Raw genomic sequence first — 17,326 nt, 5'->3', positions numbered from 1 at the left:
GGATGTTTGATGCAGTTCATATTTATTAATGCTGTATTCCCTGAAATATACTTTCTTTCATCTACAGGACATAATCAAATTCTTAGGTGTATTATGCTGTCACTGAAATTATTGTCTTTTCCTATTCCTTAGACTTGAGCTTTTGTAGTCTACTTATCACTGATACTGATTTTTGACAATTTATTAGATTACATCCTTCTATATCTTTTGGTCTTCTTAAACATAACCTGTATTTTTTTCCTGAGATAATTTTGAAGTTCACTTTGGAATATTCATATCAAAAGTTTTTTTTCTGATAAATCAGGTAATAAAATTTATTTGATAGAATGTTTTCATTATTATTCATTTATTCACGTTGCGTACATTGTTTTGGGTCATTTCTCTCCCCTGCCCTGTGCCCCTACCCTCTTCCCCACTAAGCCCCTGGCTTCTAGGAAGAATTTGTTCTGCCCTTATCTCTAATTTTGTTGAAGAGAAGACATAAGCATAATAAGGAAAACAAAGCTAGTTGAGTTGAGGATAGATATACAGAAAGATTCCTAGCATTGCTTTCATGTGCAAATGTGTTACAACCCAGGTAGATTCATCTCTAACTGATCTTTACACTGATTCCTGATCCCTTTCTCATGTTGACCTCTGTGGCTTTAAGGTTTCTGTATTAGCTCCTCTGGAGTAGGAACATCAAAGGCTTTCATGTTTTGGGTTTTCTACCTATTCCCTTATCACCCATATGTGCTCTCCCCTTGTCATGTGATCCAAGTCCAACCACATTGCTGCATTTGCCCTCCCAGAGCAGCTCAGCAACTAAGAGAAAGGATGGACAAATGGGACTTCATAAAATTAAAAAGCTTCTGCTCAACAAAAGAAATGGTCTCTAAACTGAAGAAACCACCCACAGAATGGGAGAAAATATCTGGCAGCTATGCATAAGACAAAAGTCTGATAACCAGAATATACAGGGAACTAAATTCTCCTAAAATCAATGAAGCAACTAAGAAATGGGCAACTGAACTAAACACAACTTTCTCAAAAGAAGGAAGTCAAATGGCCAAAAAACACATCAAAAGATATATTTTTGAGCTGTATTTTTTGTAGAACTCAAGCCTTTATTCTGTTAAAATATATGGTTTCAAAAATAATATCACATTTTAATTTCAATATCATAATTTAAATGATTGCAATTGTTTCTTTTCCTCATTTCTGTTTCTATGATCTTATATTTATGATACAACTAAATTATATTTGGTTTTCTTTATCACATTTTTAAATGCAAAGACTATCAAATTATGGAAATAATTTTAGTGTCAAATATATGCTTAACAACACTTAATATTTTCTTCATTTATTCTTATGTTCTCATATTTTACTATATAAGTAAATTTAACCTTTGATAATAAAAGTAATAAATGCTCACTTGCTTATATAAAATTCAGCTCTCATCTTTTTAGTATTTCCTTTAATTACATTGATGTCAGTTATCAGATGAACTGAAGGAAGAGAAAATCACCTATCCACCCAATAATGTTCATATAAGTGCTCATAGCAGCAGTTTTCAATAGTGAAATACTGAACACAATCCAAATACTTGTTAACCATCTGATGTGTGCATACATTGAATACAATGCAGTGCAACATTATTTCAAAATTCTCAAATCATAAAGTGAAAGAAGAAATAATTTGTCGTATTTTTATTCCACATGTATGAAATTATGTTTCATTTTTATTCCCTGCATATGAAATCTAGGAAAGATAAATGTACATACAATATAACCCAGTGCTACTCTGAATCTTTTACTAGAAGGGGAGATGGAATGAAAAGAGCAGTGAGTGCACTTTCTGGTGGGTGGAGTTGTTCAATAACTGGACTGTGGATATTATTTTATAATTATGCACATGTAATAAAGGCAATCATCAAATATCTACTCTAAACACTTCTACTTTATGCTATGCAAATTATATTCAAATAAAGCTATTAATTGATGTCAATAAGTTTTCTCATGCTTTGCCAGAAAGACTAAGAAAACATACATTAGGTATTGATGGTATTATTTATTTTGTTATTGGTTTGATGGAATGCTCTTCAATTTTCTATTTATTCCCTGTCATTTTTATATATTTGAATGTAGTTTTAATTTACATTTCTATATTAATTTTATAAAATTATACCAATGACATCAATATTTTCTTATCAAACTTTCATTACTGAGTCTTTGTATTCATAGATGAATTTTTAAGAATAATTGCTAAAGTGAATATTCATGAATGTAGTGCACCAATTTTGAATTAGGTCTTTGCTAATGTCTTTAAAGGTACTTAGCATGTGTGGTCCCTTCTACTTTTATCTCAATTACCAAATCTTATTTCCAAAAGTAAGCAAAATAAACACAAACTTGAATATTTTTATTCCTCCATTCTATTCTGTCAATTAATTACTTATGTAAGATCTTCATCTCTAAATAGTTTTATCTTCTACCTGATTTTGAAATTCAAATAAACATAATCATCTTATTGGCAATAGTTTAGGATTTCATTATTTTTTACTCTGATTTTATATTCATTCAGTTTGAGATGTAGAGACCTCATTTGTGATTTTCATTGCAATATTGCATTCCATCATTGAATATAACACAAATTATGAATCCAAACAACAATTTTGTTAGTATTTGTAATTTTAAATTATGCTGTATGTGACCTAAATACCATATGATGCATTAACACACAACAAGTGCACATGTGTAAATTCTTATTTCATATTCCACATATGTCAAAAGGTCTCCAAGTGAAATTTTTCATTATAGGAATGTACATTATTTCCATTTATTTTTTCCTTAGAGTATAGTCGTTGTACAAGGGGTATTCATTGTGACAATTCTAAATAGGCTTATATTCTACATTGGCTAGATCACCCCCACAGTCTCTCTCACTCAACCTTCTCCTCTACCCATTTAAAACTATTGCAAGACATCTTTTTGCTCTTTTTTATATAAGTATATGAAGTTCATCAACCATATTCCCTCACATTAATCTCCTTTCTTTACCATCCCCTCTCTCAGAAGTATCCCCCCACACACTATACTTATTTTATAGTTCTGCCTTTCATTATTAATATCTAAGTTGATGTTCAAAGGGGTTTCTCAATGTATTCCAACTGTGAGTCTACTTTACTTTGGTCCATTCAACCCCTTCCATTACCTTTCCTTACGCCTTTAACTACCACCCCCCACTTTTCAACAGCTTTCAATACATCCTATATCCTCTACCTTCACAGATGTTATGTTTTATATTGTTGATGCTCTATCACTCTCTTTTCCTTAGTTTGTGTATGATTGTGTTTGTTTTTGTGCATATAGTTTTCTTTTGGTTTATCTTACACAAATGAGAGAAAACAAGCAGCCTTTGTCTTTCTGTGCCTCGCTCACTTCAGTAAACATGATGTCCTACAATTTCATCCAATTTCCTTATGGCTGAGTAAAACTCAGTTGTATCAGCTATTCATCCAGTAAGGGACTAATATCTAGAATCTATGGGGAACTAAAAAAAAAAACCCCCAAAGAATCAACATCCCAAGGATAAAATGGATACACGAGTTAAATAGAGAATTCTTAAGGGAAGATGTACAAATGGCCAAAAAATACATGAAGAAGTGTTCACCTTCTCTGGCTATAAACCAGATGAAATTCAAAACTATATTGATTTCATTTCACCCTATTTTGAATGGCAATATTTAAGGGCAAAAACAGCAACAAATGCTGATGAGGATTTGGCGAAACAGGAACCCTGATACAATGTTGGTGGGAATGAAAATTAATGCAACCATTATAGAAAGCAGTATGAAATTCTCCAAAAAGCTAAAGACAGAACTGCCATCTGATCCATTGGTACTGCTCCTGGGCATATACCCAAAGGAAAGTAAGTCAGAACATAATAGAGACACCTGTACACTAATGGTCATTACAGCACTATTCACAATAGCCAAGCTCTGGAAACAACCCAGTTGCTCTACAACTGATGAATGGATCAAGAAAATGTGGAATGTGCATTTTTGACTTACTGAATATGACATTACTTACTGACATTTCAACAATATGATGTATCAATTTCACTACTATAAATCTCTCTTTGTTTAAAATACTTAATTATTTCCTAAACCATATTAGTGAAATTATAATTTATTGTGGGACTGTGTATGAGTAATTTCACAGAACCGTTGTGTAGTTAGGGAAAAGTACAAAAATCAAAAGTAAATGACTAAATTAAATCTACCAAAAATGAAATGGCATGTGACTCACACTTGTAATCCCAAATAGTCAGGAAGCAGAGATTGGTATGCTCATGGCTCAAGGCCTGCAAGCAAAAATTTAGTGAAACCCTACTCAAAAAAAGAAGTTGGGTATGGAGATGCACACATGTAATCCTGGCTGTATGGGAGGTATAAATGGGAAGATTGTGATCCTAGGCTGCCCTGGAGCAAAAGCAAGGCCTTATCTGAAATATAACCTACAATAAAAAGGGCTAGATGTGTGTCTTAAGTGGAAGAATGCTTGCCTAGCAACTGCAAGGCACTGAATTTAAACCCCTGTCCTTCCAAGAGAAAAAGAACAGTGAACATTAACCAGAAAGGCTCAAATAATGTGAATAAACAAATTAATAGTATTTCAAAAGGTAGAAAATTAGATTAGAACCACACAGAAGTTTCCTGTGTCTCCATGATACTGAAACAAAATAGAAGACATATGGCTTCAGGGAAAAGTAGGTGTAGAAAAGTCAAAGGAAAGAAACAGTAAACAGTAGAGAAAGACCATGTGAAATAGAGAAATACTGATTTTTAGATGTATAAAAGAGACAATGGATTCCTCCATACAGTGCTAAGCAAAATAGTTGAGAAGGGGGAGAAAAGGAAAGCCTCAGAGAACTCTTCAGGTTCACAAACTGTCAATCTGTCATAATTCAGTTTAATACAGGAATTTGGCATCCCACATAGCAAGCAGTAACTACAGATGGACCCCCTGTTTTTCCTAGCTTGCTTACTGGTGCCTAGGAAGGGAATAATCTTAGGAAAAGTCTTACAGTCAAACCTTTTAGCCAGGGAGAATAGAAGACCCTACATTGTTATACCTCCTAATCCCAAAGATATTTTTCTCTCCACTGGGTAAGTTAGGGATCAGCTTGAGAATGAGAGTCGATTAGGAAACTGGTTATCTTGAACTCAAAATCATGGATTTAGATCTATTTCAGGGAAGTTATGTCCTGCAGAGATGGAACCACAAAGCAGATATATCAGTGGAGTTGTGGCCCAAAATACGGTAAGAGGAGAAATACCAGCCATCTGTGAATATAAGTGGGGGTGCTAGGACAAAGTACCAACCATGAGACCAGGACACACAGGATCAATCAAATCGCTTTGGTTTGATTACTTTGCAAACTCTCAGGATGTTGGAAAGATTTGGTGATAAGCAGATTCTTCTAGGTAATGCTCCATTCTAGTGTCTCTGGAGCTTTGGTTTGACTTTTTGGTACTCTATCAGAAAGCCAGATAAAGTAAATAGAAATCAGACACTTTTCAGGAACTTCCCACACTAAATTCCAATGAGTAAAATGCTTATGGTTTGAGGAGGCATCCAACTGGGTGATGCTTGGTCACAGTTGTAGAAATAATTTGAAGTGGTTCCCAAAATCCCATGAATATTAGATCTACATATGGAAAAATAATAAGAAAATTTCAGCTACTTTGGGAGGAAGGATAGAAATCCTTCGTTTCTCTTCTAAATTTTGGAACTTAAGAGGAGAATGGATGGCCTCCATACTAAGTAAACTGCAAAAGATAAGCATGGGGAAAATTCCATATTGTTCTCCTTAGCAAAGAAAAGTATGGGCTTTTTTCATTGTTTTATCTTTCTCTGTACTTATGTTATTGTGCTATCTCTCAAAATTATTTCTTATGCCCTCAAACTATGACATTTTATGTCTTTATTCTCTTTTTTCCTTTCCTTCTTCCTTATATTGTTGTTTTATTAAATTCTTCAACTTTAATAACTTATAAAGTCCTAGTTTATCCTGCAAGAATCCTTCTTTCTTTCTTTTGTAATTTTTTAGGAGTGTTGTTCATTATTCCAATTGTATATTTAACTTCATATATATACATACATATATATATATATATATATATAAATTTCAAATTGCTGTTTTTGTTATGGCTGTCTGCATTCTATCCTCTGACGATAGTGTGGATTGTGATCCCAACAGAAGGCATCCCAAAAAGATGCCAAAAAAAAAAGTTATCCATCCCAACAGATGCACAAATCAAAATGTAGAAACACAAAATAAATGAAAAAGCAAGACTGTATGACTCATCCAAAAGCTTCTAGCTCCTCAATAACTAAATCCAAAGAAACTAAAATGATTGAAATACTGGACAAAGAATCCTGAGGCACAGTTTTAAAACTGACCCAGTTTTAAAAATTGTCTACACACAGATAAATTAAGTAGCTATTCAATTCAAAACTTCGATCAAAAAAATCAGGAAGAAAATTTAGACTTTGGAAAAAAAATAAAAATTTTGAAATAAAAAACAGAAAAAAAACATGGTGGAAAGACTCACTAATAGACTAAACTAAGATGAATAAAAAATATGAGGGTTTAAAGACAAGGATGAAGAAATATTACATTCAGTGAAAAATTTTTTAAATGTAGATGGTAAATACAACAACTTTCACAAACTCTGGAATATGATGAAGTGATATCACTAAAGAATTCATGGGGTAGAATAGGGACTAGGATACAAACTAAGGAAAAAAGCTTGCTCAATAAGATTATAGCAGAAATGTTCCCAAAATCTAGTGAAAGATATAAATGTCCAAGTGCAACAGGCATTTAGAACCTGAAGTAACAATGATCAGAAAAAAACATCTTTATGTTCCATTATTGCTAAGTTTCCAGATTTACAGAACAAAAAAAATAAATTTACAGGAAATAAAAATTGTGTCCAAGGACAAACAAATTGAATTGCATCTGACTTGTAAGTCCAAACCCTAAAATTGAAGAAACCATGGAATGACATTTTTAAAACCCTGAGAGTAAGTAGCAACCAAGCAAATTACAATATCCAGCAAAATTATCTTTTAAAATAGGTGGAGCAATAAATATTTTCTAAGATAAACATAAGGTAAAGCAATTCATGAATGCTAATCCAGTGTTCCAGAAAGTACTTCAAGGAGTTCTTTGCACAGATGAAGAAGAAAGACAGTTGCAAATATGAGATCTCAGGAACAAATAAGTTTTATGAGATGAATAAATGACAAATGAGAATTATAAATGAATCAAACATGTTCAACTCAGCAAATAGCAAACTCCTAAGATGAATAAATGAGAAAGAGAGCACAAACACTACTTATATGGAAATATCACATTGAAACCCCTTTGTGCAATTAACATAAGCTAAAAATTCCCTGTATTTCACTTTTTAAAAAAGAACAAATAATACTTGAATCAACCAGAAAAAAGTTTATAAGAATACACAATAATAGCCCTAAATATAAAAGATCCACTTTTTTACTATCTACAAGAAATACACCTCTGAGGCAAGGCACCCACACATAGAAATTGAAAGGACGTTAGATAATATACCAAGGAAATGGAATCTAAAAATAAGCAGGAAAATGTAGACTTTGCACCAAAATTCACTAAAATAGGGAGCACTCCATCAAGAACTGGTAATAATTGTAAATACACATGCACTGAGATACAATGATAATGTTCTCATTAATATATTATTCAGACAAAAGACAACAAAGAAAATTCAGAATTAAAATATTTCATTAATCAATTGGACTTGACAGAAATCTACAGAATATAACATATAACAGCTGCAAAATAAACATTTTTTTCAAAAGCCAATGAATCTCTAAAATATGTCATATTTCAGACCATGAAACAAGTGTTAAAAATTATAAAAGAAATAATTTATTATATTGTGTCAGATTATAGTGGAGTAAAATTAGAACTGAAGAGCAAAAGAACTACAGAAAGCATACAAACATATGCATATTGAACATTAAACTGTCAAAATGATCATTGCATCATTGAAAAAAATCAGTTTATATCTTTTACTATCCACATATCAAATGAAAATGAAAACACAACTTAGAAAATTTGGGATACAACAAAGGCAGTTCGAAGAGGAAATTCTGTAGTTATGAGGGCTTATATTTTAAAAAATCAGAGATATATAAAATAAATAACTTACTGTTATATCTGATGGTCTTATGAAAACAAACAGAAAAGCCAAAGTTAAATTAGCATACTGAAAGAAATAAAAATTAAGTCAGAAATTAAATGAAGACTAAAAGTACAATGCAAAAAATCAATGAAATAAAGAGATAGCTCTTTAAAAAAGATAAACTATTTACAAACTCTTCACCAAACAAACTAAAAAGAGAGAGACAACCCAAATCAATTATAATTAGAAATGAAAAGTCAGTGTTACAACAGATACAAATGAAATGCCAAAGATCAGTAAAAAATGTTTGAAAACATATTATAATAAATTGGAAAATCTAGAAGAATTGGATACATTTTCCAGAAACTGATAACTTATCAAAATTGAAGCAAAGAAAGGCAAGTTAACCAAATTTCTAATCAGCCACAAAATCAAAGCAGTAATAGACATCCAATCAGGAAAAGCTCAGGAAGGGGTGTATTCATTTTTGAATTCTACTATAACTTTGAAGAATAACTTATATCAAATCATGCCATAGACTAGGAAGAGAAAGAATGCTACCAAACTATTTCTTCAAAGCTATTTTATCCCTGAAACCAAAATCAAATAAAACTAAAACACCATCAAAAACAGAGAAGCTATAGACCAATTTCCTTGATGAACAGATTAAAAATATTCTGACAAAATGCCTGCAATCTGAATTCTACAACATATTGAAAGAATTACACACTATGATCAAGTTGTTTGTATTCCAGGGATAAAAGGAGTTTTCAATATATACAAGTCAAAAAATGTAATAGATTACATAAATAGAATCTGGGACAAAAATGAAATGATCATGCTAATAGATTCAGAAAAAAGCCTTTGGAAAAAAATGACATCCCTTCTTGATAAAAGCCCCAAAGAAACTAGGAAAAGAAGGGTCATAGCTCATCATAATAAAGGTTATTTATAATAAATCTAGAGCCATTATTATACTAACTGCAGAAACCATGAATGCATTTTTCTAAATTATTGGAAAGACAAGACTCTCCACTTTCTATACTTTTATTCAATATAGTTCTTGAATCCAGCAGTTAAAATCCTAGGTATAAACCCAAAGGACTATAAGTCTGGTTACAACAAAGGCACCTATACACCCTTGTTCATTGTGGAATTATTCATAATTGCTAAGCTATGGAAACAAACAAATCTTAGTACTGATGAATGAATTAAGAAAATGTGGTACTTATCTACAATGGAATTTTGTTTAGTCACAAAGAATGAAATTTTGTCATTTGCAGGGAAATGGATGAACTGGAGAACATCTTAAGTGACTCAGGCGGATTCAGAAGGCCAAAGGCATGTTTTCTCTCTTGTGGAATAAAGGTCAAATACAAACATAGCAATATTATGAAAAACAGGTCATGCTAAGGGGAGGTCACATATAATAAGGGGAGAGTAAAAGAAGGAAGTTAAGAGGGTAAATATGTTTGACGTACTCTCTGTACAAGAATGAACATAGAATTTTTAACCTGGTTGAAACAAACATAAGAAAGGAACCAATGTGGGTTGTAATATACATGTGCATGGAAGCAAAACTTGGAATCTCTCTAAATAGCTATCTTTACCTCAAACTAGCAAAAATGATGTCTTTCTTATTATCTCTGATATTTTACCTTCAACAAAACTGGAGAATGAGAGGGAAAATTAGAAGGTTCTTCCTGGAAACGAGGTGAGTAGGGGGTAGGGTGAGTCGGGGGGAGAAGTGGCCCAAGCAATGTATACACATATGAAAAATGTAAAAAGAATAAAAAATTCAATTCTAAAAATATTTTTTCAATAAATAATCTTTGTGTACTTGAAAATAGTATATATTTTCCTTTAGTAAAATACTTTGGGATGTACATTTTCATGAAAAAAAAGAGAATACCATAGGAAAAAAAATAGAAGAGATGAACCAGATTGGTCTATAACACACATACACAATCAAGTGCCACAAGGAGACCCCCTCTGTAGCTATCTTAAACAAGAAAAATGTCATTTCTTTCTTCTGTCTTTTGCAAAATTGGCAAACAGGATGGTGGAACAGGTCCTGCCTGGGAATAGGAGAGGTGTGGGGGTGGGATTAGGAAGTTGAATACGGTAGAAATAGTGTGTGTACATGAATGTAACTGGAAAAAGAAATTTGTTGAAGCTGTTCCAGGAATTGAGTGCAGTGGGAGAGAAAAGACAATGTTGGAGGGGGTGAATTAAAGTATGATATATTTGATATGTTGTAGAAAATGTTGTAAATGCCAGAATGTACCTCTACCTAGCACAATAAAAATAAATACATAAATGGAAACAATCTGATGTGATAAAAAAAAAAAAGAAACGAAGAAAGCAAGGCTATTAATAATACCCTTCAAAATGCCTGAGACTAAATCTTATCAAAGAAGTTAAAAGCCTCTACAGAGAAAACCACAAAACAGCAAAGCAAGAAATTATAGAAGACACTAGAGGATGGAGAAATCTCCCATATTCATAGGAGAGCAGAATTAATATTGAGAAAATGGCTGTACTTCCAGACACAATTGAATTTATATTGAATATAAATTCAATGCAGTCTCCATCAAAATTCAAATAATATTCATCACAGCAATAGAAAAATTAATCCTAGTATTCATATGTATTCATGATTGGCACACACAGCCAAAGTAATCCCAACCACAAAGAACAATAATGGAGCTATCACAATACCTGTCTTCAAACTATATTAGAGCCATAGTAACAAAAACCATGTGGTCCAGGTACAAAAACAGGCCTGAATTCCAATGGGACATAATAGAAGACCCAGAAATAAACCCTCACAGTGATAGCCATATGATTTTTGACAAGATGCCAAAAACATACGATAGTAAAAAAAACACTTTTGCTGTGTGTAGAAGACTGAAAATAGACCTTTATCTCTCATCCTTTATAGAAATTAGTTCAAAACAGATAAAGATCTAAATGTAAGTTCTGAAATCATGTAATTACTAGAGGACAAAGGGGAAAACTTTGAGGACATAGGAATAGCTAAAGCTTTTTGAAAAGGATTACAATTAAGAAATTTTTAAAAAAGAACTGATAAATGGGATAATATTGAATTAGCAATCTTTTAAACAAGAAAGTAGACAATTATCAGAACCAAGAGAGAACCTATGGTTTGGGAGAAAATTCTTCTATGTAGTCACAGAAGAAAGGATTAATATTCAGAATGTGTGATAAGCTAAAAAATGAAACACAAAATTATTATTAAGGAATATAATTAAGGATAACTGCCCAGATACTTCTCAAAAGATGAATGAAAACGTGAAAAATATTCAAGATCCTTAATAATTTTGGAAATGCTAATCAAAACAAAATTGAGATTCCATCTCATCACAGTGAGAGTAGAAATCTTCAAGAAAACAAACAACAAATGCTTAGGAGAATATTAGGGCAGGAAAGTAACCATTATACACTGTTAGTGGGAATGTAAATTAGCTTGGACACTATACAAAACTATGAATATTCCTCAAAAATACCCAAAATAAACATAAAACTACCATAGGATCTGCTATACCACTCCTGGTTATGTACTTACAGTAATCAAAGTCAGCATACAATAGAGATTATTTCCCTTATTTATTGTGACACTATTCAAAATAGCCATGTAGTGGAATCGGCCCATCTAAGAAGTGAATGGATAAAGAAAATGAGGTACATATGTACACACTGGAGCATTATTCAGACATAAAGAGTAACAAAAGTTTGTCATTTGTAGGAAAATTCATGGAATCGGAGTTCATCATGTTTAGCAAAATAAGTCAGACCATAAGGGAAAATCATCACATGTTTTCTCTTATATGAAAACTAGTCGATAAAAATATGAAATTAGAAGGTGGTCTATTTGGGAAGAAGAAGGGGACCATTGGGAAGGGGGATAAGAGAGAGTTTCAGGGGTTAAATATGATTAAAGGAGATTGTAAGCATGAAAAGTATGAAAATGTCACAATGAAGCCCATCATTTTGTACACATGATAAATGCTAATTTAAAAAAGTAAATATCAAAATGTTCCTTCTTACCAGATTTACTTAGCATAAACTGACCATCTACAAAATTGCTAACGTAGTAGGTTAATATTGCTTACATATTTTGACATTCTATAAATGTAACTTTATTTTGTTTAGTATTTTTCCGGTGATAAATTTTAATTCTGTTACATTTTTATTCTATTGATAATTTTTTCCTCTCTAAACCTTCAGTGTGTGTGTGCTTGAAGAAAATCTCACTACATAGTCCATGTTGTCCTTGAACTTACAATCCTTCTGCCACTGTCTCCCCAGTACTGGGGTTACAAGTGGTGATCTATGTGGCTCTTTTGACATCTTGAAAATTTCTATCTGTTTAAAGTTTACACCCTTAATATCATATAGTGCTTTGCCAAATAAAGTATGTACTACCATGATTTTTTTTCATTTATTCACATGTGCATACATTGTTTGGGTCATTTCTTCCCCATGCTCCCTGCCCCCTCCTTCTCCCCCCCAAACTCCCCTCACTTCCAGGGGGGTTCTGCCCTTTCCTCCAATTTTGTTGAAGAGAACTCATAAGCAATAATAAGAAAGACAAAGCAATTTTGCTAGTTGAGATAAGGATAGCTACACAGAGAGATTCCTAACATTGTTTCCATGCACAAGTGTGTTACAATCCAAGCTGATTCATCTCTATCTTTTCCCTAGTTCCTGATCCACTTCCCATATTGACCTCTGTTACTTTAAGATTTCTGTATTAGCTCCTCTTCAGAGGGGACATCAAACATTTTCATGTTTCAGGTTTTCTACCTACCCCATATGTCTTGTATGTGCTCTCCTCTTAGCATGTGACCCAAGTCCAACAACATTACTGCCTTTGCATTAGATATAAAGTCTGCATATGAGGGAGAACATATGATTTTTGGTCTTCTGAGAATGGCTGACCTAGTTCAGAATGATGTTCTCCAGTTCCATCCATTTACTTGAGAATAATAAGGTTTCATTCTTCTTCATGGCTGAGTAAAACTCCATTGTGTTTAAGGACCACATTTTCTTTGTCCATTCATCAGTAGTGGGGCATCTTGGTTGCTTCCATAACTTGACTATTGTGAATAGTGCTCCAACAAACATGGCTGTGCAGTTGCCTCTGGAATAACCTGAGTTGCATTCCTTTGGGTATATCCCCAGGAGTGGGATTGCTGGATCTTATGGCAAATCTATGTTTAGATTTTTAAGAATCCATGATTTCTTTTTCAAAAATATGATATACTGCAGTTAGGACCAAACATCTCATCTAGAAACACTACCTGAAAACCTTACATGGCTTGTCCTTCCTTCTACAGTTAGAGTGGGAAAAGATTCATTTGAACAACATACCTACCCATTGTTTGCTATAATTGGAGCATAACATTTAATGTGAGATAATTCAGTATTTGAGACAAGAGGGAATCTACTATAGTGATCATTACAGCCTCATATCTGGGTCTAATAATTCTACAAAACCAGCAGACAAGGAATAATTTTTCTTAGTAGCCCAGAAATAATCAAATGCCTGGATCTCAAGATGTATTTTCATTAACAAACATACAAATCCTTAAGTACAAAAATTGCCTAAATTTATAACTTCAGTGTATACTGAGAAAGTAAATTAGGACAATGACAGGCAAGTTCTAGAGAAGAAGGCATTTAAGTCTATTTAGTTAAAAAAACAAAAACATGATGTGGATTAATTGAGTTAATGGTCCCAGATCTCCTCTTTCTTTAGTCATGCCCTTTGTCATCTGACTTTGTGAGTCATGTAAATGAAGAATAGCAATGTTTCTTTCCCTCTCTTAAATAAATTTGAGGAAGCAGGATTCAGGCATTTAGTTTGTTTTGGCCCATGTTATAAAAGCCAATTTCATAAAAGCAGATTTTACTTGTACTTTTGAAGCCATGTTTCTGTCAGATAAAATTCCAGAGCCTAATTATAAATGGTGAGAAACACAGACCACAACCATGCTATCACCCAATTTTATAGCTAACTGGCTGCCAGAGAGAAATTAGAGTTAGTCAAACTCCAAATAAGAGCAGCACACTCAAACATTTGTGACCTGCACATTTGAGGGTCCAATAAATGGTTGTTGTTTAAAACTCCAAGGTCTGAAGGGTTTACTATACAACAAGATACAGCAATAGCAATCTGATAAAGGAATCAGTGCTTAAAAGCAGAATGCTACCATAATAAAAATAAAATATAGAAAGCCATGTTGGTTAGCAGATATTTGCAAAAATGACTATACTAGCATGTATCAAGGAAAACTAATGACGTGCAATTTATTGGTGGAATATTTAATAGATCTGTAGATTTCTATAATTTAGAAGATGAAAATTACATGCCATAAGCTTTTAGAGAGAGACAAAACTCTTCAAGGTAAATATTGAAAGTGAAATTGAGCTCTTTTAATTGACTATGATAAGATAATAACAGAAATAGATATCATCTAATAGGAAGAAAGAAAGAAGAAAATTAAAAAGCCAAAACACTTTGCAAGAAGAGCCAGAACTCACTAGGTGAGAAAACAATACTGTTTCTTACCCTGAGCCAATATAATTCTTTCCAATAAGATTTGACCTCAGAGTATAGATCCTATAACCATAGTGTTGTGAAACTTTGTCAGGATTTTAAGATATGGACGCAGTGCCTTCTAAACACTTTCAGTTCTCTCAGTAGAGCTCCTAGGAAGCTTTAGATCATGGAGCACAGAAGCCTGGTCTCAAGCAACAGAAAATAATTCAGAGAAGGAAACATAGTAATAAAGCAGTTATGAGTATGGATTATTGTATAGCTTGAACTGTAGTCAGTGAGTAATAAACCTCTCAGTGTTTTTCAGGAACTAATAATAAAAAAGTTCCTAAAGCCTAACCCCAAAAGTAGAGTCTCCTTTAATTACTAAACACCAAAATAGGAGCCTCAAAAATTTTACTAAAAAAAGTCCCCGACAGAGTAGGAGAAAATATTTGCCAGCTATACATCAGACAAAGGACTGATAAGCAGAATATATAGGGAACTTAAGAAACTATACTCTCCAAAATCAATGAACCAATAACGAAATGGGCAACTGAATTAAACAGAAGTTTCTCAGAAGAAGAAACCAAATGGGCATAAAACAAATGAAAAGATTCTCACCATCTCTGGCCATAAAGGAAATGCAAATCAAAACCACACTAAGATTCCAAATCACCCCTGTTAGAATAGCCATCATCAAAAACACCACCACCAACAAATGTTGGTAAGGATGTGGGGAAAAATGAACTCTTGTACAATGCTGGTGGGAACACAAGCTAGTACAACCAGTGTAGAAAAAAAAATTTGGAGGCTTCTTAAAAATCTAAACATAGACCTGCCATAAGATCCAGTAATCCCACTCCTGGGGATATACTCAAAGGAATGCAACACAGGTTACTCCAGAGGCACCTGCACACCCATGTTTATTACAGCACTATTCACAATAGCCAAGTTATGGAAACAGCCAAGATGCCCCACTACTGATGAATGGATTAAGAAAATGTGGTATTTATACACAATGGAACTTTGTTTAGCCATGAAGAAGAATGAAATGTTACCATTCTCAACTAAATGGATGGAACTGGAAAACATCATTCTGAGTGAAGTTAGCCAGGCTCAGAAGACCAAAAATCATATGTTCTCCCTCATATGTGGACTTTAGATCTAGGGCAAATGCAGCAATGTTCTTGGACTTGGATCCCATGATATGGGAAGAGCACATACAGGAGGTACAGGAATATGTAGAAAACCCAAAACATGAAAGATTTGATGTCCTCACTCCAGAGGACTAATACAGAGACCTTAAAGCAGCAAAGGTTAACATGAGAAGGGGATCAGGAACCAGTGTAAAGATCAGTTAGAGATGAATCAACTTGGGTTGTAACAGATTTATACATGAAAGCAATGCTAGGAATCTCTCTGTGTAGCTATCCTTAATTCAACTAGCAAAAAACGCTATGTCTTTCTTTTTATTGCTTATTTCTACTCTTCAACAAAATCAGAGATAAGGGCAGAACAAGTTCTGCCTGGAAGTGAGGGGGGGTGGGGGTAAGGGGCAGGGGGGAGAAATGACCCAAACAATGCATGCACATAAACGAATTAAAAAAAATAAGAGGTCCAAAAATTCTACAATATCTTCTAGTGCCTTTCACGTAAGTGTCAAAGGAATTTACTGGAAAATAAAACAGGTCAAAGAGAGACAAGTGAAAGTCAAAGTCAGACAAGTGACTGAGGAGCCACCCCAAAGAACAGAATCAATTTTTAACCTTTTCCACTCCCAGAATAGGTGAACTAGACAACACTTACCCAGTCGTATTTGAACATTGTCATGAGTCCACTTCTACTCTCTGCCTTCCACTATTTACCCCTATTTGGAATAAAATTGTTCATTGGAGCTAGGCTAGCTGTCTCTCATCATTGCATACTCGAAGTTTTGTGAAGGGCTTTGTTTTAGTTCATAGCCCCACAGACTACATTGATCTGTGGACTTGATGTTGATCATGAGATACTAGACTTTGAGCTTGGTTGAACTTTGTTGGTCTTGGTAAAAATTTATTTGTTTTGAATGTAAAAGGGATTCACATCCCTTCATTTTGTTTAAAATGAAACAAAATGGAATTTCTTTTTGTTTAAGATAATGCTTTAATATAGATATTGTGATATTTTATAATGAAATTTCACTAATATAAATTATAAATACACATTTGTGTGTAAATTTTACAATATACTAATCACTAAGAATGTATAATGTGTGTGATAGCTCTTTTAAAATCAGAAGCTCAAATATAGAGTAAAAGCAATTTATGTCAATACATATTTAAGTAATTACGTGTGAAATATATCAATACATAGTGAACTCAAAGTAAATTGTTTAACAATAGCAAAAACATCTGAAGTACCCCAGACACATCTATGCAGAATGACAATCAAAACCATTGATCTATATTTATGAATTAAGGCCATACCTTTATAGAGAGGGCACCAAAAAGTAATATACTATCAAACACTTGCAACCTGTCAAATTAGATTGAGATATTATTTCT

The sequence above is a fragment of the Castor canadensis genome, chromosome 10 (assembly GCF_047511655.1).
Source record: "Castor canadensis chromosome 10, mCasCan1.hap1v2, whole genome shotgun sequence".
NCBI lineage: Eukaryota > Metazoa > Chordata > Mammalia > Rodentia > Castoridae > Castor > Castor canadensis.
This window is presented reverse-complemented; position numbering follows the sequence as displayed.